Source organism: Trachypithecus francoisi, unplaced genomic scaffold (genome assembly GCF_009764315.1).
Source record: "Trachypithecus francoisi isolate TF-2019V2 unplaced genomic scaffold, Tfra_2.0 Lachesis_group11, whole genome shotgun sequence".
In the NCBI taxonomy this organism is placed as follows: Eukaryota; Metazoa; Chordata; class Mammalia; order Primates; family Cercopithecidae; genus Trachypithecus; species Trachypithecus francoisi.
Window position 1 is genome coordinate 39,537,557 of NW_022681456.1, and position 19,052 is coordinate 39,556,608.

General features: G+C 41.3%; 1 long non-coding RNA gene across 4 annotated transcripts in view; it reads right to left on the reverse strand.

Annotated features, from left to right (window-relative positions):
- The window catches only part of LOC117089618, a 47,185-nt gene extending 32,674 nt beyond the window's left edge, over nucleotides 1–14,511 (reverse strand). For 3 of the 4 annotated variants that reach the window (XR_004439676.1, XR_004439677.1, XR_004439674.1), the window contains exons 1-3: nucleotides 13,968–14,511; nucleotides 12,118–12,224; nucleotides 10,676–10,780 (exon numbers count right to left, since the gene is read on the reverse strand). This is a non-coding gene — a long non-coding RNA (uncharacterized LOC117089618). Of the gene's footprint in view, nucleotides 1–10,675; nucleotides 10,781–11,208; nucleotides 11,320–12,117; nucleotides 12,225–13,967 lie in introns of all 4 variants that reach the window. The other variant, XR_004439675.1, reaches the window with a different exon arrangement.
- Nucleotides 14,512–19,052: the final 4,541 nt, after the last annotated feature.

Genomic DNA, 19,052 nt, shown 5'->3' on the forward strand with positions numbered 1-19,052 from the left:
CACCATGAATTGAAATAATCCCCTATAATGAACATTTTGGTTGTGTTCAGTTTTCGCTATTACAAGCAATGATGCAATGAACATCCTTGTACATTACTTTTCAGTCTTTCCTAAAGGATTATTTGTAGGAGTTGAAATGTTGAGTCAAACTAAATCCACATTTATAATTTTAATAAATAGTTACCAATTACTATTTAATAATTCTATACTCTGCAACAGTAAATGAAATTGCCTATTTCTTCACAATTTTAACAATATTGGATGTTTTCAACCTTTAAATCTTTCCCATAAACACAAACATGCTCATAGCATTTTTAAAAAGAGAAATTGTCAAGTCCTCTTTTGCTGTTCTTAATCCTGATTCTGAGCTATTTTAAATTTATCTTTCTAATTTCCTAGCATTGTGACTCAGTCTTAGAATAGGAAAATCAATTTTGGCTCTGGGCTCCCCACTCAAAAACAATTTGGATTCTATGTCCAGGCACGCTGCTTCTGATAAAGCATCATTCCCAGTTCAACCTGGTCTAGGGTTTTATCTCCTAGTGTTCTTCTACCATGGGTATTCACAGTTTACCTCATTCCTTTCACATTCCCTCGTTTACTTTTGAAATTCACTGCATTCCCTAAAAGAGACAGTTTTATCTTTGTAAATTATGCCACTACAATTTCAGTTGAACCATATTCCTATAATAGTTGGTTGAAAAGTATTTTGTCAGTAAGAAATGTTCTAATATGCCTCAAGAATTACTGCTGTAGCTTCCTTAGCTTCCTTACTTAAAAAAAAGTAATCATTAAGAGAGCAAATTACATATTGGAACATTTTGTCAGTAAAATATATATGTTGATCTTGGTTCCAAGTTTAAAATATATATATATTTTAAAGTAATTTAAGAAAATTTTAAACTGAAAGTCATTGTGAGATAAAACTTCCTATCAAGTGTGCAGCAAAATGAATAAAATATATTAATCAAAACATATAATTGTGAAATTTAAGAATATTGGAATCAAATATATATATATATATGTCAAATACAGCTTAAAGATAGCAGATATTAAACACACATGTCTTCCTGTACTTTTTATGGATCCCCACTAACTAACATATAGGAAGGAGACCCAAGAAGGAAAGGATAATTGGAGGGAAAATGAAAGCCATCAAATGTTGTGAGTTAGAAAACAGAAAGAGGAAAGAAAACTGACCTAGCAGGTCTAGGACAGCTAGCTCTGTCCTAAGTGAGCAAGCTAAGTAGTAGCCCATTTTCTAAAATAGAACCACAAAGTCGCAAGAATTAGAAGTAGCAGGGGTTTATGATTTGGGAGTAAAGGGGAATACAAAAGTCTAGGAGTCAGATAGACGCAAATCCAAATCCTCCCTGCTCCCCCGCCCAAATCCTAATGCTTACTTTGTGTGATCAGATAATTAACCCCTCTTTCCCTCAGCAGAAATTTGTGGTTTATACTCTAGAGACAGCAAAAACAGAAGGTCTCTGAAGTGTGGGATACATGGCACAGTTGAGGACAGCAATCATTTTGAAAGAAGGAGGACTAAATACTAAATGTTGAAGCCCTCTGCTACAGCTCATGGCCCTCTTCCATCACTAGGTCCCCAGAACACTGTGCAGGATCTTAGAAGATTCTTCTCTGAAAACATCTGACAAGCCAAAAGAAAAGATTTAAAGACGCTGATATTAGGATTATCCAACAAACAGCTCAGCCTGATAATCCTACAAGTGAGCTAATGGTCTTGAAACGCCACCCACAATACAGAGTCTCATTCAGCTTTTTAGGGCTCCAATTTTAAATATAAATGAACAGCCAACCATCATCTTTTAAAGAAAGTCTCTAACATGAAAGGCCGAGACTAAAAACAAAGAGATTGAAGTAATTGGAGAAAACATAAATTAGATAAGAAGACAAAAACTATCAGAGAGCAAAGAGAATATATTGTAAATAGGAAGCAGGATGCTGTTTTGAAATGGTGCATTCATACAACAAAAGAGTCTTAGCAATTAAAAATATTATGTTATAAATTAAAAATCCAGTAAGAAGGTTGGAAGGAAAATTTGATTAAACATTCCAAAGGACAATAAAATGACAAAAAATAAGAGAGAAAGGGCAAGGAACTTTAAGGATCAAGCCAGGAAGTACAATATCCAAACACTATGAGTCATAGAAAGAGATAAAAAGAAAACAGTAAATGGAATTATCAAAAAGTAATTTAAGAAAATTTCAAACTGAAAGTCATTGTGAGATAAAAGTTCCTATCAAATGTCCAGTAAAATGAATAAAATATATCAGTCAAAACATATCATTGTGAAATTTAAGAATATTGGAATCAAAGAAAAAATTCTAAAGCTTCTAGAGAGTGAAAAATTGGTTAGATTCTAATGAAAAATCAGAATGACCATTAATCTTCTCAATGATAACGCTAGAAGCTAGAAGTAATTCTGCAGAAAAATGAATTTTATAGAATTTTATACCCAGCCAAGCTATCAAATAAAATAATGTCTTTTTCAGACATATAAGCTCTCAAACAGCACTCTATGCACATTTCTCAAGATGCAATTAGAGAAGCTCCTCCACCAAAATAAAAGAGGAAAACAAGAAAGATATTGGAATGCAGGACAAACAAGTGTAATAAATCCCAGCATGATACTGAGAGAAAATCTTCAGGATAACAGCTATGTAGCAAGTCCACAGGGCAACTTATCTATATTGGAGAAAGCCAGAATACTGATAAGGATCTAAGATGATGAAGTTGATAGAACGCTTGCATATAAACATTTTTGAGAGTTTGGGGATGAATTAATGATAAATGCATAGAAACTAAACAAAGAAGAAGAGGAATTCAAGGTAAATCTAAAAGCTGGATAAGGAAAAGTCATCACAGTTCAACATTTATATTGTCATATTAATACTGATCCCACCAAAATTATGGTATAAATATTGGGATAATGAAGGATAAGAAGTATGTGCCAGGGGAGGCTGGGGGCATTTTCTGACCATCTTGTTATAACTGGGCAGATCCCCAAACCATCTTTTCTTTGTTGGAGGGAAAGATGGTATTAAAGCCTGAACTCAAAGCAATATTTTTGAGATTTACTCACTTTGCCCTAAGTATCTACCATATATACATGTTATTATACTTTTGTTAGTTTTTCTCTGATTAATCTATCTTTTGTTATGGGGTCAATCTCAACTAAGAACTACAAAAGGGTAGAGAGAAAATGATTTCTCGAAATAGTTTTTCCTCCTCTACATTGTCAACAGAGAACAGAAGGAAACAAGTTCTGATGAGTGCAAACTGCGCCTGGAAATTCCAACAGTGAAGACACATACAGGCAGGTTTGCGTCTGAAACATTCACCAGGAATCTCAAATATTGGGACAATCACTACTCAAGGAAGTCCTTGCATTACAGGCAAGGCCATCCTACTTGAAGATCTGTTTATTTCACAGACAATGAAGCAGGGGAGGGAATTCTTTGGATTTTTCTTGGGAGCCCAAAATTTAGACTGACCAACAGTGACCTCAGATAATCTTTGCTGGACTTAACACATTCAGAGGACAGACCATGTCCCAGTCCTGTGGATGACCTAATAAGATTAGCTGTTTGGAAGGCAGGATACATACCTGTCATTGCTAAAGGGCAGGAGGATTATTGCTCAGAGGGTAGAGTAAGCTAATGACATTTCACTGTAGAAATGCTCCATGGGAACAGAATGAAGAGTTTGGGGTGGGAACAGAGAGCAATGAGGATTCTTTAGAGAAGTCCAGAAGGAGCTCATATTTTTTTTGGTCAAATAAAGTCAGAATACTCTCTAGATACTCAGATACTAAGACAACTTCATAGTGCTGCCCCCGTAATTGTGCCAGAAAGAAAGAACATTTAAACCATTTATCTAAAATCAGTGTTGCCAGCAGTGGGGTGTGGGATCCACCTGTCTTCCTTCTCCCAGAGAATCAGCTCTTCCTACATTTTCTCATGCAAAAAAGGCTATGGATGAAAGGTCATGAATGGAGTGCTTTTCCATCAGCCTTGAGACAAATACCCTATTAAAAAACCCATGCCGTGCCCTGCCCACAGACTGTCTCAGATGGGATCATGTTGGCTGTTTACTAAATACCACAGGGCAGTAACTACAACCTCACTTTGCTCTGCTGTTTTGCAGGACTTGATGGCTGGTGGCAGGCAGGACCTATTAAAGATTGTCTATTTTATTAATGTCACTCATTTGTTCTCTATAATGATAATGGGAGACACACTAAAAATCCAGCTGGTGGGCTGGGCACATGCTGATATGCAGCTGACATCACCTTTCTGAGGCCCTGGACAATACTTCAGGGGTTCATTTAAATAACAACTCATAGAGTCCTAAGTTTTGGCACGGCTATGTATTTTAGCCAAATGACCTTGGCTGAGTTAGTTAGCTTCCTTGAGCATCAGTTTCCGGCCTGTAAAGGAAAAAAGGCTAAAACTCTGAATCTCAAAATGGCTCCTGGCTCCTAAGATTGTCAGAGGATTAAATGACACAATGTACTTGAAATCCCCTTCCATGTGCCAGGGGTATAATAAATGCTTCATCATTGCTGCTTCCTTTCCTTTGTCTCCCCTTCCCTGCCTCTCTGTGCTCACTGCACATGAGTGTGTTGTTCCTGCAGAATGAGTTCATTGAGACAGAACAGAATGTAGTTAATTGGACATGTTCTAGCATGCCCTAAATAAATACAATCAGCCCTCTACATCCGTGGGTTCCACATCCCCAGATTCAACCGACTGTGAATCAAAAATATTCTGAAAAAAAAAAACAACAACAATAACAATAATACAAAGAAAAAACAAGACAGTATAACAACTGTTTACATAGCATACATTGTATTAGGTATTGTAAGTAACCTACAGATGATTTAAAGTATACAGGAGGATAGCCTGGCATGGTAACTCACATAATTCCAGCACTTTGAGAGGCCCAGATGGGAGGACTGCTTGAGTTCAAGACCAGCCTGGGCAACATAGTCATGTCTATAAAAAATGTTTAAAAATCAGCCAGGCACGGTGGCATGTGCCTGTAGTCCTAGCTACTAGGGAGGCCAAGGCAGAAGGATCCCCTGAGCTGAGGAGGTTGAGACTACAATGACCTGGGAACACTCCACTATATTCTAACTTGGGCATCAGAGTGAGATCTTGTTTCAAAATAAATAAATAAAGTATACAAGAGGATGTGGTAGGTTATATGGCAATACTACATCATTTTATACAAGGGAATTGAGTATCCATGGGTTTTGCTTTCTGCAGAGGCCTTGGAATGAGTCTGCTGTGGATACCAAGGGAGGACTGCACCAGTATGCAGTTCCTGTGCAGACTGTAACTAGGTGGGGGGTGGGGAAGCAGAGAAGGTGATACATGGGGCATCACCCTAGGCTATCTGTTATGAAAAGCTTTTCTGTGCTAACCATAGAAGACCTCTTCACTGGAACTTGGGATGTTTTGCTTTAGCATCTACTGCTACTCCTGGGAACAGCTGACTACCAAGGATGTGAGCGTTGGAACATTATAGTCCAGGATTTGTTGATTCACTCTTTCAGCAAACATTGCAAACCTGAGTACAAGCCAGGCACCACTCATTCATTTCTTTATTCATCATCAAATATTTCTATAACATTTATTCTGTGCCTGACACTGTTCTAAGCACTCAACAAATACACTCTCAATGCCTCCTTATAATGGTGTTATGAGGTTGGTTCTATGATTATCTGTGTTTCAGAGGTAGCTGAAACTACCTTTTCACTATTGCTAAACGGAAGCTAAAAGACTTGTCAGATGCCTCACTGGGAAAACAAACAAGCTATGTTCGGGTATTTTTGAAGTAGAAGGAAGGGAAGATAAAACTCAAGTTCAATTACCAAGTGGCTCAGTGAGGGAGGCACCACAGTAAGCAAATGAGAACTGAAATGAGAAGACAGCAAAGGGATGAGAAGTCCTGGCAAGTGTGGGGACAGACCGCACAGGCCTGGGGCTATAGACAGAGCATTCCTGGTTTGGGGTTGTTGTTACAGGGCAAGACCAGTTCCTTCCTGCTTGTCTTACAGGTGCCACCTGGCATCTGACAACGACCAGAGACAATGCCCACTGCCTGCTGAGAAACAGGCAATACAACCACTGCTTGAACATAAATACAGTTGCTTGAACTTCAACACTGCTTGAACATAAATACAAGCCAGGGGATATTTTGCAAGGATACAAGTCATATGATGAAAAATGTAACCGATTTACTAATCATTCAAGAAGGAAAAGAAGGTTCCAGAAAACCATGGGTCTCTTTCCATGCGCCCCATAATATGCCACTAACAGTGAACATGAATTGTGGGGGCAGGATAATAAATCAATGTTTTTTGCGTACCACCCAAGATACTGTTCATACACTTTTAAAAATCTTGATTATTACTGGCTCCCTTGACCCACTAGTTTTCCCATTACACCCCAAGGTTGAGTGTTCTCTACCTCAATGTGTCTGTGGGACAAATCTTTCCAAAGATGTTAATAGGTGGTGTCATGGAAGAGAAGTTTTCAATGCCAAATACATTTGGGAAATACTGCACACTTCTGATGTGGAGATTCACAGTTCACACTGGCAGTTTGAAAGTGTTGAAATTTCTTCTGTTCCCTTGGTAGTCTAAAGGGTGAAATCCAAACTCTTGGCCTGGTTTTAAAAATTAGCTGACTTATCCCACCTTACTTAACAGATGTAATTTTCATGACAGGCAGACTCACAACAACAGTTCCTCCTAGGCATCTTATCCATCTTCACTCCTGGGCCCTCTCTCCTCTTCCCCCTTCCCCTAGCACACCTTTCCCAGGCTTTCCACTTACTCCATACTCCTGTCAAGCTCCAGCTCAAGATTCATCTCCTTAACTCCCATTCCCTACAGCAAACTTTCTCTCTACTGTGAAACTGTACCTACACAAGGTGGTGTCATGTCATTCAGATTACTTCAATGTTGCCTTGGAATTATCCTCTGGGTGTATGATAAAGGTAGTTTGTAAGCAGCTTCGCCTATTTTCAACATCTCATGGGAGCCTATTATTGCAGCATGGGCTGTGTACAAAAAAACAATGCTGGAAACATTTCCTGGTGGACGTGCTGATGGCTAGCTTTGTTCCTTTGTTAGACCACTTAGATTCTCTGTGGAGAAGGAAAGGGATTTAATGGACTCACAGTTCCACATGGCTGAGGAGGCCTCACAAAGGCATGGTGGAAGGCAAAGGAGAAACAAAGGCTCTCTTACATGGTGGCAGGTATGGGGGAAACCGACCCCATGATTCAAGGATGTCCACCTGGCCCTGCCCTTGACACCCGGGGATTATTACAATTCAAGGTGAGATTTGGGTGGGAACACAGCCAAACCATATCACCCTGTCTTTAAAAAAGAAAGAAAAGAAAATATATTCAGAACCTGACCACTGCTCACCACCTCAATGCACAAGCTATGTTGCCCTGGAAGCTGAGTGTGAGATGGAGCTGAGTGGGCAGGGAGTGTATTAGGGGGTACTCTTGGGATCAATGCCTGTAGAAAGGGAGAAGTTGGGCTGTGAGGTAGTCACAAGGAAGGTCTGAGCGGACTCCTTGAGGAGCTCTGAACTGGGATGGCCCTTAGGAGTTGTCTGAGTCCAGGTACAGGGCCAGGCCTTTGTAGCCCTCACTAACAAGCTTCCAGGCAGGGGAAGTGTCACTGGGCAAGGCAGCTGTCTTTAGCAGAGGCGATTCTTGAAGAGGGCTGACAGCCAAAAGCCATTAGCTGGAGCTTCCCGGCCGCTGGAGGAATAAATGTTTAATTCCCAAAGGAGACCTAAGCAGCCTTCACCACACTTCACCATAGCCATCTTGATCGGAGCTCCATCTTCTCAAGAGCAGTGCAACAGCTCCTCACTGGTCTGCCTGCTTCAATCCTCTTATCACATAAGCTAGGGTAATCCTTTGAAAATATGTTAGGTGATGTTCCGTCTCTGCTCAAAGTCATCATGTCAGTACCTTCCTGCCTTAACCTGAGTAACATCCAAAGTCATCACAATTGTCTGTACGACCCTACAGCCTCTGCTCCCTCAGCTGTCAGTCCTCAGCCACTACCCTTCCCCTCTTTATAACGGCACCCTAGAGACTCTGAACTCCTTGCTGTTCTTTGAAAATCTTGGCAAGTTCAGTTAAAAGATAAATTTACGCATATTAAAATTTCATGAGTTTATCTGAGCTTTGAATGATTCAGGAATCCAGCAGCACCAGGCCACAAGCAGCTCAGCACAGTGCTTGGAGAGGGAGGAGAGCAGGGGCCTTTTATAAGGTGATCATGGAAGCAAGACAAAGAAAATATTTGATTGGTTAAAGCAGAAAGTCCCTGGTGAGAGGTCAGTTTCTAATTGGTAAAGTCCGTAGTTAGAAGTTAGCTGGCAGTTTCTGACTGGTTACGCTTGTTTCATTTTACTGTTTACATTGAGTTGGTTTTCCATTTGCTTAGGAAGGAACCCAGGGTGCTGAAGGTACCTCAGCTAAATGGCCTCCCGATTAATTATGAACAGTTCCCATCTCAGGGTTTTCCCATTTTACTGTTCCCTCTGCCCAAAATGTTCTTTCAGGCGTCAGCACTGCTTCCTCCCTCGGGTTTTTACTCCTGTCACCTTCTTGTGGGGGTCTTCTCTGGCTAACCTGTTGGAAACAGTACTGCTCCTTCCCCTGGCTCTCCTTGTGCTTTGCTGCATTCTCTTTCTCCATAGCAAGGGGCTCAAGGGGAGAAATTACGGACTGTCACATTGACTGCTATATCCCCACCACCTATATTCATGCCTGGCAATGGCAGGTGCTCAAAAAGTATATTTTGAATGAATTTCTATAAGCTACAGGAAAAGGTTCCATGATTGGTCCAAATTGAAAATTGGTCCATGATTCTCTAGGAAAGTAAGAGGAGCTGTGTTTCCCTTCCTGTTGTTTAGCTTTGGTCAGACAGGCCATTTGTTTTTCCTTACTCAAATTAAATAAGGAGTTAGCTTAAGTATCTCTTATAGAACAAGCAAACAGTTGAGATATCAGAATTCTGATATTATCTCATACCTAAACCTCATAAAAACTTCTTTTTTTTTTTTTTTTTCCAAATTTGCTTTGGCCTCTTAAAAGAATTTTGACACTGTTAAACTTTCTCTAAGGCTTTTGTTCCCTAAAAGCAGTGATGCTTAAGAAATCCCCTACTGGGCCAAATACAGTGGTTCACGTCTGTAACACCAGTACTATGGGAGGCCAAGGCAGGAGGATGCCTTGAGTCCAGGAGCTCAAGATCAGCCTGGGCAACACAGGGAGACCCCATCTCCACAACAACAACAAAAAAATTAGCTGGTCTTGGTGGCGCACCTGTTGTTCTGTAGTGTCAGCTACTTGAGAGGCTGAGATAGATCACTTGTGCCCAAGAGGCTGAGGTTGCAGTGAGCCGTGATTACACCACTGCACTCCAGCTGGGGAGACAGAGTGAGACCCTGTCTCTTTAAAAAAAAAAAAAAAAGAGAGACAGAGAGAGAGAGAAAGAAATCTCTTACCCTTTTGTATTTCAAAAGAAACAGCCATCCCCACAAAGGACAATCCAGCCCTGGAATATTCTGTGATAAGACCCACCTTCATCCTTCCCCAAGGCTTCCATGAGGAATCATGGGAGACCAGGACCCCTTCCTTTCCTTTGAGTTATTCTTCATTAATAAATGTTCTCCCTATTACAATGGCATGAATAAAATCCTCTCCTTAATTGGCCAGTGCATTTTGTGTTTCACAGTTTGATGCCAACACTTGGATATAACTGGACCTCACCTTCCAATTCCCAGTTACTTCACACAGGTAAGGAGGCCTTAGGTCATCTCTAAGTTGTTCAGTGGGAGGGAGCAGAAAATTGGTGATTCCTTTCCTCCCCATCATAAGGATCATGGCCAACTATACAAAAGACAGGTTAACCGGAAAAAAAAAACAAGTGTATTTGATCATAGTTTTTTTGTTTTTTGAGACGGAGTCACGCCCTGTCGCCCAGCTGGAGTGCAGTGGCGCGATCTCCGCTCACTGCAAGCTCCGCCTCCCGGGTTCACGCCATTCTCCTGCCTTAGCCTCCGGGGTAGCTGGGACTACAGGCGCCTGCCACCACACCTGGCTAATTTTTGGTATTTTTAGTAGACACGGGGTTTCACCATGTCAGCCAGGATGGTCTCGATCTCCTGACCTCGTGATCCACCCGCCTCGGCCTCCCAAAGTGCTGGGATTACAGGTGTGAGCCACTGCACCCGACCAGTTTTTTAAAAAACAATTTCATTTTAAAAAATGAAAGCACTTACATTGACCCTAAAAATATAAATATAGCAAACAGGTAACTGGGTGTGTAAAACACTCATTTGCACACACAATCAGGCATTTATGGAAGCATATGCCCCATTTTGCATGTAAAGACAGGTTTCATTTGTACTTTATTGCTTCAAACAATGAACAGTTTATTTGATCATAGTTTTACATGACAGTTGAGCCTTCAGAATGAAGATCCAGAGATACAGGAGAAGCTATCTAATTTTATGCTTAGGTTTGATGAAGCAGGGACGTGGAAATGTGATTGGACAAAAAAGGGTATGATCTAATGGAAATAGATTGTGTGAGGAAACCTACCAAGGCCTGGCTATTCAGATTCTTCTTGGCCTCTCCGTGCAGCATTCCTTCCTCCCAGGTATGGGGTAGGACCCCTCTGGGATGGGGGTCTTAGTTTCTTTATGGCTAAGTGTTACACAGAAGAATGGTGGAAGGTTAGAATAATATTTCTAGGTTTTATGGCTGGCTTTGGGGAAAAGGAGTCCTTGTTTCTATGACCCATCTTGGGGAAGAGGGATCACAGTTTCTATGGCTTATCTCAGGGGAGAATGAGGGGCGAGAGACGGGGCGGGGGGCGCAGAAGAAGGTCAGAGAGAGACTTTGCTTCTGAGGCTACTTTGGAGGCTTTCATTTTGGGGTATTGTTTTCTGAGTCCCAACAGTGGCAATGATGTTCATTTTCAACAAAAGGGAAGACTGGCAATGTTGAACTTAATCTAAGTCTTATACTCTAAAAAGTAGAGATGTTAAGAAATCTTCTGCCCTTTCGGGTTGTAGGAACTGGCTAATTGCCAAGGGCCACGCAGGTTTTGCATATTCTGAAGTAAGACCCACCTCCATCCTTCCTCATGCTCCCTTAAGACTCTCTTTGTCTCCATAAAAGCCAGGCTCATTCCTTTTCTTTGAGGTATTTCTTACTAATGAATGTCCTCCTACTGCAATAGCCTGAATAAAAATCATATCCTAATTTACTGGTGTATTTTGTCTTTCATACTTTCAAAAGGGGGGGATTTGCGTTGGGAGGGTTTATTTATAGCCTTAAAGCGTCTGTTGGAAAATCAGCAGCTGACAATAGTGAGTGACAAAAGAACTCTTGACAATAGATAACAGATAGCCAAAGGGTCTGCTCCCTCAGCAGAAAGCCAGCATGAAGCTCAGTTTCAGAGCAGGGAATAATTATTACTTCCAGAGGCTGACAGAAACTTGACTCAAGCAGATGGTTGGACAAAAATATATTGTTGGAAGAAATTTCCCAGCATAAAAAGTAAATGTCACTCTATATAATTTGCCCATGAAATCAACTATCTCCAATGTGCTAGCCACAAAAGACTCAGTCCTTCCCTGTCTGGGGGCTCTGGTTATAAAGAGATGGGGTGGAGGCAGAAGTCCCTGGAAGATGGAGACTGTCATACATCACATGTCTACAAGCTCTTGCTCTGCTTCTTGCCATGTGATCTCTGAACAGGGCAGCTCCCCTCTGCCTTCTTCCATCATAAGTGCAAGTAGCCCAAGGCTTTCACCATATGCCCAGTCGTTAGTCAGCAGATTCGTGAGCCAAATAAACCCTTTGTAAATTACCCAGTCTCAGGTATTCCTATGTAGCAACACTAAATGGACTAAGATAAACCACTACCTACTATTTATATTCAAAGAAATATTCCCTACACAGACACCGTCATTCTTGGGCAGGGCACATACCAGGAGCACCAAATTCATCAGCAGTCTATAACTGGGCTTACTTACAGCATTTGTAGTTATTTGTTGTCCTTGGATTAGCAACGAGCTGATGAGTCGTGCTGAAGACCTTGATATTGGCCAAGTCCTCACAAAATTGATTCATCTTCTAGAAGCTGACAAGTAGGAGGTTATATGTCACCAAAAGAAAGACTAGTAACTGCTTGATCAAATCCAACCCATTTTATATTTCCTCCAAATATTCTCCATTAAGAATGTAATTTGACATTAAAAAACAGGTCTGCTTAGAGATAGAATATGAAAATGAAATGGAAATATATAAGTATTGCAAGATGTTGGGTTTGTTTTTACTTTTTAAGTGCTCAAACCTGGATTTCATAGCCTATGCTTTGAATTAGCAATAGCTATCAGAATTATTGCCATATATTTTGCATAAGTTTAACAGACAAGGCTTAATTGGCTCACTGAACTGTGTCTTTGTGAGACTTTAATTTTCCTGTAAGAACAGTAAATGCCAACAAGATAGACATCCCTGTTCTTCTAAGCTTTGTTTATAGTTCTAGGAAGTAAACAGACAGTTATTGTATTAAAAAACATTCCCTGTATGCCAGCGACATCTAATTTTAATATGTGGGAGTTTTAGAGGAAAAGGAATGGGATGTCATAAAAAAGAACCCCAAAATATGCCTAATACCTAGAACTTGAAGTCTGATCTTGATTCCACTGTGGATTAACAAGCCACATGTTTCTCAATGTCACTGTCACCTTGATGTATAGGATATTTGCCACTTAGTTTCTAAATGGCTCTGAGATCACATTTTGGAGGCACATTTATCTTGCATACCCATGGCAAGGAGAGCCATTTGTCAAACTGGATGTAAAATAAATTAAATGGGATTCTGCTGCCCATACACATTAATGCCTCCCAAAGAGAACAACGTGCTAACTTGAGCAGGACTTACAAAAGCTCAGTTGAAGTATTACCTCTTCTGTGGCCAACTTAATTGCTCCCTCTGTGCTGGCCATGGTTGCTGGTGGTTATAGCTGTCTCCCCAAAAGGCTGAGATCCTGAGGGCACAGACTATGTCTTATTCATCTTTGTATCTCTGGTAACTTGCATAGTGTTTTGTAATCAGCAAGAATTTGCTCAAAGACTGTAAATATTCATTTAAGGGTAGCCAACTGTTAGATCTGAATCCACCCCAACACTGAGTATGCTCTGAAGTGTGCCACAGTTCATAGCCACTTATCTTTAGAGTCCTGATAAAGATATTGAGGGACTATGCAGTTTCTATTTCTATACCACAAACATCTGCAGGAGGTGATTCGACCCTCACACTTCTCAGAGCCCTGGGAGGGTGAAGAAGATTAGAAAAACCGGGCCAGGTGCAGTGGCTCATGTCTGTAATCCCAGCACTTTGGGAGACTGAGGTGGACGGCTCACGAGGTCCACCTATCGAGACTATCCTGGCCAATATGGTGAAACCCTATCTCTACCAAAAACGCAAAAATTAGCTGGGCATGGTGGCACACACCTGTAGTCAGGCTGAGGCAGGAGAATCGCTTGAATCGGGGAGGTGGAGATTGCAGTGAGCCAAAATCATGCCACAGCACTCCAGCCTGGCAACAGAGCAAGACTCTGTCTCAAAAAAGAAAAAAAAAAAAAAGAAAAAGAAAAACTCTGATAGCCAAAAGAATTCAACTCAATGGTTTAACAAAGCATCTCTTCCAGGCACTGTTCTAAGCATGTTACACCTTTCATCTCATGGAATCCTCACTGTGACCATAGGTGGGTACTGTTATTGTTTGCATTTTACATGTAGGGAAACTGGCACCCAAAGGTGGAGTAACTTGCCCAAGTGATAGAGGCTTAGATAGAGCCTTATTACTTCTCATACCTCTCGCTTCCCAAGAAGGCAGGCAAATGAATCATTTCTCCTCTGCATTCCCATAGACTCGATACTCAGGCACAGGCTTGATTGCATCTTGTTATAATTAGAGCTTCACGTCTGTCTCATTGGTCAAACAGTGAGTTCCTGGAGAAGAGGAACTGTGTATTTATTAGTAACCTTTTCACCTCCCTGCTTAGCAGAGTGACTGGCATGTAGTAGCCTCTGCTTGAGTGTTTGCTGAATAACTGAATGAGGGGAGGCTCTATCCAAAGCTACCACACCTGGAGAACTCCCCAGAGAAAGGGATGAAGACAGACTCATCCTACTGCCTCAGGACTCTGTGTGTGTGTGTGTGTGTGTGTGTGTGTGTGTGTGTATCCAACAGCAACTTTCACAGTGGGCCACCAAAGCCTAGTGGAACTAACTGGCATTTAAACCAGATACCCTATATTTTGCTAGAGCAAAGGTAGTCAAATTTTTTTTGTTTTTTTAAGACGGAGTTTTGCTCTGTCTCCCAGACTCAAGTGCAATGGTGCAATCTTGGCTCACTGCAACCTCTGCCTCCTGTGTTCAAGCGATTCTCCTGCCTCAGCCTCCCAAGTAGCTGAAATTACAGGTGCTGGCAATCACAGCTGGTTAATTTTTGTATTTTTATTAGAGACAGGGTTTCACAATGTTTCCAGGCTGGTCTTGAACTCCTGGAGCTCAAGTGATCCGCCCCCCTCGGCCTCCCAAAATGCTGGGATTACAGGCATGGACCACCACATCCATCCCTAAAATATGTTTTTAAAGTTTTTAAAAAGTGTTAAAACGTCAAAATAGTTTAAAAAAATATGTTATTCATACTTTAAGCCCAGCAATTCCACTTCTAGGAGATTATGCTAAGCATCATCATGGCTATATGTCTATACGTTTATGGTCTAGAGGCCATCAACATAAACGTGTGTGGCTGAGCAGGTAGTAAGCAGGTGGAAGGAGCTGGGTAAAGGATATGCATTCTGTGGGGTAGGCGATGGGAAGGACCGTGGCACGCTAGAAAAGGCTTGCCTGTTATTGTGATTCAAGGACAGAGATCCAGAGTAGCCAAAGGTTGTTTTTCAATAGGGCCCAAAAATCTCAGTTTAGAAATACTGGCTGTGGTGGATTGCAAAAAATGGACCCAAATTATTCCCCTCCTCTCTCCATGCCTTTCAGTAGAGCCCTCCCACACCGACTCTGAGCTGGCACATGACTGGCTTTGGCCAGAGATGTCAGCAAAAGGGATGCAAACAGAGGCTTGAAAGGTGTTTCCACACAGGGGCTTGCCTTCTTGCTGCCCCGGGAACCCCTGCCACTACTACCATGTAAAGAAGGCAGGGTAACCTGAGAGATAAAAGGGCGTGACCTAGACACCTGTGACTCATTGCCCCAGGAAATAGCCTGCGACTTTCCAGACACATGAGTGAGGCCACCCTAGAGCATCCTTCCTCAGCCAACCCACCAGCTGACCACAGATGCACGAGACAGCCCAGCAGAAATCAGCTGAGCTGGCCCAGATTGGAAGAGCAAGCCGAGCCAGCTCACAGAATTGTGGGCTAAATTCTAAGCCAATACATTTATTGTTTGAAGCCATTACATCTTGGGGGTGGTGTGCTATATAAAAAAGCTAATTGAGAACAAAATTAAAATATATTTGGCGCTAAACAAAGCAGGGATCGAATTCATTGTAACATCTGATGAATGTAAAGATTTAACCACAAACGCTCCCTTCCTTGCATCACTTTATAATAATGAAAAAGCAAAACCAACCTAGAGATCCGTGCAGGGAAGTGGTTAAGACATGATGGCCTAACCGCATACTGGAAAGGTATGCATTGCTGAAAATGATGGCAGAGAATAGTGGTAACACATAGACTAGCAACCCTTCATAAGTGTGCCATCAAATTTTGATCAACAGGTAAAATTTCATTGCCCTCCTGGAACACGTACTCTTGTGGAAATGGAACACGAAGCTGATTGCATCATCAGGTAGCGTAGAGGCCATCTTGCTGTAAGGAAGAGATAAAATCTCAGAATAAAGCCCAGACTGTGCTAAACTTTGCTTTTTGAGGAGATAAGAGTACACAGAGGGGAGCCGTAAACAGCTCTACTCAAATAGTGGAACATGGTACCAAACGGGGATAGAGCAAAAAGTAGGACAATGGTTTTGAGAGTGAAAGACATTGCTGTACTTGTTGTCATCTTTTTAGTAGCTAAGTGTATTTTTATCTCTTCAAACATGCCACCAAAAATTATAGGACTTGAAAGTGTGTGGTGAACACAAAGGATGTTGAAATCATTGGCATAGAGAAATAATGACACAGAAAGACAGTTTGATGTTATATAAAAGATGCCACTTGTAAAGCAGTAGGTACGATATAATCCCATTCTTGTTATAAAATCGAAAACTTAATTTAGTTAATTTTAAGCCATGAATATAACCATTTGGAGTATGGCATTGAGGAATATTTAAAAGACGTATCATTTTAATTACACATTTTAGTCTCTCTAAATAGTCCTCACACTGACAAAAAAAAAAATATGTATTATCAGTCGGAAAATACAACACTTTTTATAAGGAAATGCAGAGAAAATCCTATTCTTTTTATAAAAAGAATATGCAGGCAGAGAAAACTAATTGGAGGACAGGGATGAAAATTGGGATGTACAGTGCTTAGATGGAGTAGGGGTAATTCTTATTTTTCTTCATCTTATTGTTTTTTTTTCCAACTGCGATAATAAACATGTATTTTATGTTGAGAAAATTTAATAAAAGTTATAGTTTTAAAAACATTAAGGGCCACACTCGTGCATAGAAAAGGCTTGCCTGTTATTGTGATTCAAGGACAGGGATCCAGAGTAGCCAAAGGTTGTTTTTCAATAGGGCCCAGAAATCTCAGTTTAGAAATATTGGCTGTCGTGGATTGCAAAAAATGGGCCCAAATATGCGCGTGAGCACACACACACACACACACACACACACGCACACACTCCAACCCAACCCAAAGTGCTGCAAGACTATATATTAATATACTTTTTGTCAGTGCCTGCAAATGCTCTTGCCACCTCGCTGCATTCATTCAGAGTTTTCTTGGGGGTAAACAGTCTCTGAAATTGTAGAATCTTCTCCCATACAAAACACAGGAAATCCCTGCAGGCTCATCACCTCCCCAGTTCTGTTAGGAGGCAGGCAGCTGCTATGTAGCATCATTCGTCATGGCCAGAGGTAGACCAAGATAGGGATTCAGCTGCTCTGCTCTTCCACTCTGCAAACCTTCTGCAAGCACCTGAGCAGGCCCAAGGAGGGGCTGCTGCCATTTGGTGGTGAAGACACTCTGCTTGTTAAGGGCAACAAGTCAGAGGTCTCTAAGAGCCCCCTCAGCCCTGTCTGTCTGGCCCATCATGGGCTTGTTCTTCACTAATTGTCTCTCACTGCTAACAGAGCCCACAAGTGTCTTTATGCGTGACAGATTCCTTGCAAATGGTGAATGGCGGAAAGATGACCCAGCTAATCATCAGACCTGCTAATGCCATCTAGTCAGATGCAGCAGAGCCCAACTCTACTCACTCATCCATGAATGTGACTCTGAGCTGTGAGAACAAAAGCCAGAGCAACTCTCTATTAGGAAACCCGGGGGAAGACAGCAATATAACAAGTCCCAGGTTCAAAATGACAAGTGATTCACTGAAGATGCCACAGCAGTATAATCTATCACTGGGCGCAGTGAGATGGCCAAAACTATGAGAATTTTACAAGATAATGAATTATTGGCTGGGCTATAAAATGGAAAATTTGAACTGATAAGGCCAGTAGACTATCCTTTTGAACCGAATTCACTGAAAGAATAAACTGTGGCATAGCAGCTCTTTTTTAGTAACGGGAATATGGTTACAAGATGCCTGAAAGGATATTATCCACATACTATTGCCATCTTTTTAAGCACCCACTTTGTGTTCAACTCTACCATTCTATACACTTATCCTTGGAACGGAGAGAAATAAAAAACATGATTTTTTTCCTCCCTTTTGAAAAATCCTGAGTTATGTTAGAATTAGGAAACAGATTCCATAATTATTAATAAGGATAGATCACAGATTGGCTCCATTGTAAAGTTTATAAAATCAAATCCCATTTTAAAGCTCAGTAAGAAATATGGCAATAGTAGCTCCTCCCACAGTGCCCTCAGCTTTCAGCCACTATTCAGTTTTGCCTGTGGTCTAACTATACCTTCAGCCACAGTGGTGGCAAATTAACAGCTACCGTTTCCTGAAAGCTGACAGTGAACCACATCTGGATGTGCTCTTGGCGGACATTATTGCTTTAATCATCACAAAGACCTCAGAGGTGAGTACAGTCATTTCCTCATTCTCCCCATGGGAAACTGAGGCGTAGAGAGGGTAACTTGTCCGAGGCCATACAGCTAGTAGGCGGGGAGCAGGAGTCAAGCTTCTTCAGTGAGCATGCAAGAGAGAAGGGGAGGAGTCCTGTGGAGCAGTTGGAAAGGACTCAGGAGCTGGTGCCCAAGCTCATTCACCCTGGGCCAATCGCTCAATCTCTCTACAGAAGGAGTTGAACCACCTTGCCCACTGCCCACTCAGGATGGCTGAGAGGTCCAAATGAGATCACACACAGGAAAGGCCATGAAAACAGTAAAGCATTCTATAAGCACCATGTGCTATTGATAAAAGGACAGAAGACTAAATCACACTCCTTCGGAGCACAGCACTTCAATCATTCTGGCTTCAGTGGAAAGACCACACCCCCTCTCATCCCGACTTAATGCTTTCAATAAACAGCACAGGATTTTCTTGAGCAATCTTTTAAAGATGAAGGGCTCAGGTATGCCTGCTCGTACTTGAACTGGTCTTTGCAGGGAGTTTTAGTGTCTTATGACATTTAATACAGACATCCTGCCTGAGCTATTTATCCTGACTTGGGAAAGTAACCATTTTACTGTTACTATGAATTCTGTTCCAAAAAGAAAAAAAAAAAGACTTACTGTAATTTTACACCCTTAATCTATGCAATACAGGAATGAGAAAGAAAGAAAAAAAAAAAACCCAACGCACTAC